We start from the raw sequence: 7,890 nt of genomic DNA, 5'->3' as shown, positions 1-7,890 counted from the left end.
GCCCTTTTGAAAGAATTTGGTGTGATTATCGTCTTAACCCTCGAGCGTTTACTACTTCATTCTCTATCGGTTTATAAAGACAATTATGCCCCTAATGTCCACAAGTTATTCCACATGGTTTAATACGTATCTACAGTCTGAAGTTCTATTTAGTATGTTCACGAACGACATTCGGAAGAAACTTGACTTGACTATCGTCTTGGTTTTAAATGATAATTCACTTTGACTATTTTGTGAGTTTTTGAAAGATGTTTTAAACTGCATATAGTCTCCCACGACTCTGCTCGTGCATATGGTTACTATATCCTTCACCGAGTCCCGAGCCAGTTATGTTTCGTGCGGACTTTGATATATTCCGGAGTATGATGTGTCCGGTATGCCGAGTCCCCTTTGGCTGGGTACCGTGTATATTTGGCATTATGGGGTGTTACGGCCTTATGATGTGATATGATATGTCGGGTGTCGGAGATATGAAATCTTCTGGAGTATGATGTGGCGTGGCGCCAACGACGACGACCACCGTTCTAAGAGCCCTATGCATGATTTATATTTTTATGAGTAAGCATTTTGATATTTTGAATATTGCATTTTACTTTCCGTACTTTTGGTTTTGTTGTGATCTTGTTCACTATATTTCATGCTTTGCATACTCGAGTACATATTCCGTCTTGACCCCGCTCTTCGAAGTGCGTTTCATGCCACGCGGTATAGATACTTATTTGGGTGATCCACGCACACTTAGATTCTGTTCGGTGACTTGGAGCGCTCCTTGTTCGGAGCCTATACTTGATTCAGATTCGGTTATTGCATATTTGTATATATGTTTATTCACGGGTACGGCGGGGCCCGTCCCGTCATATGATTCTGTTATGACTCTTAGAGGTCTGTAGACATATATGTGTGGGTTATGGGTATTCGACTTTGTTCGGTCGTGTACGTGTAATTTGTGATTTGGACGTCCCCCTATACTATGATAGCCTTATCGGCTTATTCGTGATATTATCTATTGGATTATGATAACGATATGTATATCTGTACATTTGTGACAGCTTTGGGGCGACGTTTCACTTTTCTGTAAATATTGTAATTTGTATACGGTATAAGCTACTTGTACGCTATTTCGGGTTAATGGGTGTGTACGGGTGCCCAGATCGGGCACTAGTCGCGGCCTACGGGGTTGGGTCGTGACACAGACGAGGACATCTATGCCTCAGTGCCCTCAGTGCGGTAGGCGCCATCTGGGGGAATGCCGTCGCGCTACAGGTGCTTGTTTTACTTGTGGCCGTCAAGGCCATGTTGAGGGAGTGCCGTATAGGGATGGTTCGGGTGATGCGGTCCGGCCCCTTTGGGTCGGTTCTTTGGTTCGTCCTCTTCGATGAGCTATGCGCCCTATGGGGCAGGGTATACCGGCACCAGCGGGCCGTGGTAGAGGTCGCGGCGGAGCCTCCAGTTTTAGCGGTCCATCGAACCGCCTATACGCGTTGGCCAGTAGACAGGATCAGGAGGCATTACCAGATGCGGCTACAGGTACATGAATCCTTACTAGAATTTATATTCTTATGTGTGTGTATTTGCTGTATGATTGTTACCTAATAGCGGTAGGCGGAAACCCAAAGGTTGGCAACCAAATATTTATAAGTAACGGCGACTAAGACGTGTTCACTATCATTGCGGGTACGAAGTCTAGGATGGAGAGCAGTTATATCCATACGTGAAAGGTGAATATGTAAAATCGAGAGAGGGGAAAAATAGTAATTGTGTTATGAGAGCGTTCGGAAACCTGTTAAGACTTTACTTTACTCCAAAGTGCGTGATAAAGGCCATGCGGTGAGGTGGACGCGATTATACCAGCATTAGAGCATCGTATTCCACCGGAGTTCCAGGGTTAAGCGTGCTGGGGTGAGAGAAATTTCAGGATGGGTGACCCCCTGGGAAGTTTACTAAAAATCACAAAAGGGCAGACACGGGCGAGCCAAATGCGAAGATAGAGTAGTCTAAGGGAAATTAGAGTATACGGAGTGGGCGGACACCTTAAGAGGTCACGTAGGCCGAGGCGGATTAGACCGGTAAGGAAAAAGAAGGTGCATCACGGCGCTAGAATTAGGGTGAGTTTGAGTAGTGTTTAGGAATCTTTTGTGAGTGAGACGCTGGCAATTATGTATATGCACAGGTGAGTGTGTGATACCCCGTGTATGGCTATATTAGCGGATGTACGTATTTTGGCAACAAATGTGACGGTATACGGAAGACATTAATCGGACAGGACAACGAAGTTCAAGCGAAAAGAAAAAAAATATAAGTGGCATGAATGCCATAAGGCAAGCTGATATTGTTTTAGTATAGGGTAAACCTGGGGAGTGCTAACATAGTGATATTGGAGAGAGAAAGGAAGTGAGCGGATAATTGGCGAGGGGATCGGAATGTCGAATAAAAATGTAGCCTGACCGAGAATTGAAAATGCGGACGTAAGGGCCAAATATAATCGGGTAATAGTATAAGTAGACCCCTTAAAGGGGGGAAGCGGGTGCGAATGATGCAAGTACAAGATAGAGACAGTTAATGCCACAACGTATTTGATACGGATGCTCAGTCTACAGGTAAGGTTCCTTATCGAGACAAGTTAGTAAGGCCCAAAAGCCAGGAAAAAGGATAAGAGTTAGGATAGAAATTGAGATCGTGCTGGGAGGTGGGAGTTTAGAGGAGAATACGACAAGAGAACGATAACGAGTAACTTACGGAGGCGTTGCGAAAGGTAACGCTACTGTGTTGGATTAGAAACCAAGAGGTGAACAATAGGGTGGTTCGCTAATGACACGGCGACCTATGAGTAGTAAGAGGGAAAAATAGAAAAACCTCCGGTAGTAAGAAATGGGAACATTAGAGGAGTGAGTAAAGGAAGGGATAATGGAAGAGTTTGAATTAAAGACAAAGAGATAACCCGAGGTAATGTGTTTAGAGTGTTACAAGTTGAGTATAAGATGGTTTAAGCGAGATGATTAGAATTAGTTGGCTACCAAAACAGGGCGAACTTATGTGTTCCACGAGAGGCGTAACAAGATTCGACAATGAGGAGGAGTCTAACTCAAGATATGCCTTGGACCTTGTTACATTGTTGTAAGGTAAGAGTGTTGCGTACTAAAGACGTGGCTTTGGTTAAGATATTGTAGTGAAGTAATAACAGGAAGGATATGACTTGAGAAGCTGAAGAATAAATGAAAAAGGAATATAATCGGTAGATGGGACTGCATGTTATGGTAATAAAGGAAACCCCCCGGATCCTTATAAGACCTTATGAGATTAGTTGAACATTCGAGGACGAATGTTCTAAAGGAGGGAAGGATGTTATATCCCGTATTTCGTACGCTGGGATAATCCGAGTTAACCCGATAAGTTAAGGGCAAGACTATTCCGGGAGGCGAAGTAGAGTTTTTTTTACTACGATTTTGTTTTAAGACATGGGTTGTGTATGATTTTGTGGCATGGGATATTAAGGAAATTTGGGGTCAAAAGTTAAATTTGGAAAGTAATTAGTTTACGAAAAAAAAAAAAAAAAAAAATAGGAGGGGCATGTGGCCGGCCACATGGATGTGGTCCAAGGCCACATGGGAGCTTAATATATGTAACACAAGATGACTAAGTCATCATATTTCTCATCTTCATCATCTAGAAATTTTAAGAAAATTGGGAGAGAAAAATAAGGGGCCATTCGGCCATAGTATACCAAGAAAGAGCAAGGAGAAATTGATCAAAAAAAATTATTTTCTTCAAGCATTTCAACTCATTAGAAGGTGAAGAACAACATGGAGTGGTTGTTGGAGTAGCAAGAACAAGAATTTATTCAAGAGCAAACTCTAGATAAGTTAAAGAACCAAGTGAAGAAGGTAAGGTCTAATCTTCTTTTTCATGTGTTATGAATGGTTTGTGCATGCTATAGTATGTAGAAAATGAATGGAATTCATGAAAACATGCATGTTGGGGTGTAGCCGTGTGTAGGGGTGCTTGGCCGTGTAGGTATGTGTGTGTAGGAGTGATGAATTAGTTGTATTTAGCATGTTTGTGTGTTGTAGTGTGTAGAATTGGATGAAAATCATGAAATCTTGGATGTGGTGTTGAACCGTGAGTGTAGGGTTAGCCGTGTATAGGCCATGTTGTGTAGAAGTGAAGCATTAATTTTATTTAGCGTTTTGGTTGTTATTGTCGTGTGGATTCTATGTTGATAATGGAAGTTTTACAATTCAAGTTGAAGTTGTAATGGTGTGGGCTGATTTGGAAGTTAATGTAATTCTTATGTAGATTCTATATTTATGATGATGACATTGCTAACGTGTAGATTGCTAGTGTAGTTCATGAGTTTGGAAGAAAGAAATGTGTTAGTGTTGTTTATGTTGACTTGGGAGATTTCGGGTAAGGTGGTGGTGTGGTTGGATTGGTTAAAATCTTGTGTGAATTGTTTAAAGTGTTCTTGAATATTATTTGAATGGTTTCGGATTAGTAATCGAATGTGTGAGTGTTGGTGTTAGCTTGATTATATGCGGTTGAATCGAATATAAGTGAATGTCGTCATATTATGTGAAAGAAGATTGTCGATGTTAGAATGCGTTTAGAATTGATTATTGATGTTGCTAGTATGTTGTTGGTATGGTTGTTGATGAAATTAGCCGAGTTGAATTCTCGGGGTGTGGCATTTACGGGGGGAAATCTTGCCGAATTTATCGTAGAATTTGGTGTTCGTTTAGAATCGGGTACCTAGCTTTGCCTTTAGCTAATGTTTGGTATTTAATAACGTATTGTAGATCTTGGGAAGTCCACGACGTAAGTTTGGATTAGCTTGGAGAGCGAACAAGGTATGTAAAGCTCACCCTTTCTTTCTTTGGCATGTCCTAGTTGTAATTAGGCTATAACACGAGCTTCGAGGTAACTCCACTCTTAGATTCCGAGTATGTTTATGATTCATATTCGCTTATTGATGTTATCATCCTTATTATGGTCATGCTACGGTCTTTATGTCTTTGTTATGATTGGATTTAGAATGCTGTATAAACGGTTTTGTTCCTAAAGAATCCTATGTCCAGAAATGTCCGTAACTTTCGTAGATAGAACCGGATTGCTTTGGAACGTTCGTAGAAAGTTTTGTAACGCATAATGATGTTAACTTTCATGGGTGGGCCCGGATTGGTTGATGCATATCCGTGGTCCCCGAGATTTACTTTTGTATAGTGGTAACGACTTGTTTTTGAAAGAACTTAACATGATTTCCGTTTTGACATTCGAGCGTCGGCTACTTACTTATCCATTGAGTCTATGATGATGATTTATATGCATATGGTTTCTCACTACTCTGCTCGTGCGAGCCGTTGCTATTTCCTTCATTGCGTCCCGAGCCAGGGCATGTATTCGTGCAATTCCACTGCATTGTTCACCGCATCCCTCACTAGAGGGCCGGGGCACGTTATATATATATATATGATGATGATATGAGGGAGGTGGCCAGGATGGCATATGATGACTCTATTCACCGCGTCCCTCACTAGAGGGCCAGGGCACGTTACATGTACATGCATATGATGATTTTACGTACCGCGTCCCTCGCAAGAGGGCCGGGGCACGTTATGCTTGCATATATTCATGATGATTTTCCCTTTATGTCGCCCAGTCTATTTACGATTTTGAAATGCATGATTTATGTATCAAGGTAAGTATTATGAGTTTAAGGTTACTATACTATTTTTTGTCCTCCTTATTTCCGTACGATCTGTTTCTTTTGTATTTCATGCTTTACACGCTCGGTATATTCCGTCTTGACCCCGCTTTCTTCGGGGCTGCGTTTCATGCCGCGCAGGTACAGATACTCGTTTGGGTGAGCCGCCAGCTTAGGGTCCCTACTCAGCCATTTTGGAGAGCTCCCTTGTCCGGAGCCCATATTTTGGTACAGACTCTTTTGTTATACATTTGTACATGTTTATTCAGGGTACGGCGGGGCCTGGTGTCCGTCATATGATTACATTACTCTCTTAGAGGCTTTGTAGACATATATGTGGGTTGTGGGTAGCATTGTTTAGTGGTGTTTGCGTTCTGTCTATTCTCAGGATGTATATATGTGTGCGCGATGTTGTGCCTTTATGTACGTATAAGTTCTTATTATATTGACTATGATCTGATTATAGCTGATAGGTGGGTACGAGTGCCCAACTCGGGCACTAGTCACGGCCTACGGGGCTGGGTCGTGACAGAATTGATGAATGAACTTTATCAACTAGCCAGCTTGAGAGTCCAATTGATAGATTCACATGATGGGGCATTGGGGTTCAGAATACTACCGGATCATCTCTTATAGTAGAAGTGAAAGAGCATTAGTCCAAGGACCCAACTTTAGGGAGAATCAGAGAAGGCATTCAGAAGAAAAGCACTCAGCCTTTGAACTTAATGATCAAAGAGTTGTTATAGCCCGTACTTTGTACGTTCGGATGCTGCGAGACAATGGCGAGAAGTTATGGACAAGACTATGTCCTAAAATAACTTTAGGGTGCGAGTTGTTAGGAATATTAATTGTGGACAATGGTAGTGTGGAAAATATTGAGAAAGGCTAAGGGCAAGAAGAGAAATTCGGAAAATGGGCGGTGGAAATAATGCGGAAGGTTAGGGACAAAATGGTAATATTGAGAAAAGTCGAGGGGTAAAATAGTAATTTCACAAGGTTCAAGAAAAATCCTTGGAGGGACAAATCTTATATAAGAAGACACTTGGCCTTCTTTATTAAATTTCAAGAAAAAGGGAAGAAAGCTCTAGAAAAAAAAAGGAAAAGGGGGCAAAGTGTAAATAAATGAGGGACTAAAGTGTGCAAGGGAAGACACTTGGTCTTCTTTGACCATGTGAGGAAGTTCAAGAAAAGGAAAGAAAAATCAAGAAAAAAGAAGAAAATTCTAGAAAGGGAGAAGGAGGATATAAGGCCATACTTGAGGGGCTTAAATGCAAATATGAAAAAAAATGGTGGAAGTCATGTATATATATATGAGAGTCATCTTTTAATTGAAAGAAAGAAAGAAAGAAAATGAAGGAGAAGAGCATAAGGGCCATTCGGCCATGGAGGGTGGAACAATAACCTTGAGGAAAATTTGTTCAAAAATTATTTCTTCATGTATTCCAACTAAGTTGAAGGTCCTCTTTAACATGGGAGAGTTGTTGGAGCAAGAATATTATTCATTCATGCAAGAACTACCTTGGCCGAAAATCAAGGATAAGTGGAAAAGGTAAGACTTACTTTCTTTCTCTTATGTGTTATGGATAGTAGTATATGTCGTAGTATGGGGAAATGAATGAAAACGTGAAATCATGTATGTTGGAGTCGTGGCCGTGTGTTTATATAGTTGGCCGTGTATGTATGGTGTATGAGGAAAGATTGAATCAATTCTTATGTAGTATTTTAATTGTTGTTGTTATGTGTTTTATGATGAAATGAATGAAAAGCATGGAAAATAGAAGTTGTGGAGGTGGCCGTGTATGCATTGTGTTGGCCGCGGGTGTGTGGTTGTGTGTATGGAAAAGAATGGATAAATTTTATATAGCATGTTGTTGTTGTTGTAATGTATAGAAAATGGATGAAAAATGCATGAACATATGAATGTAGTATGCTGGCCGAATGGGGTTGCATGGTGTAGGTATGATGAAATAATGTTATTAAATAGTTTGAGTGTTGATGTTGTGAACTCCATGATGAAAAATGAAAGTTTAATGGTTAGAAATAAAATGGAAGTTGGTTTGCGGGTTATTGGAGAAGTTAATGCAATGTTAAAATGTTCCCCTTATATTTACATGAATGATGTTGTTAATGCATGGTTGTTGATATGGATTATGAATCTAGAATAGAAAAAATGTGTGGTTAATACTTTTGTT

Source organism: Lycium ferocissimum, chromosome 4 (genome assembly GCF_029784015.1).
Source record: "Lycium ferocissimum isolate CSIRO_LF1 chromosome 4, AGI_CSIRO_Lferr_CH_V1, whole genome shotgun sequence".
Lineage (NCBI taxonomy): Eukaryota > Viridiplantae > Streptophyta > Magnoliopsida > Solanales > Solanaceae > Lycium > Lycium ferocissimum.
This window is presented reverse-complemented; position numbering follows the sequence as displayed.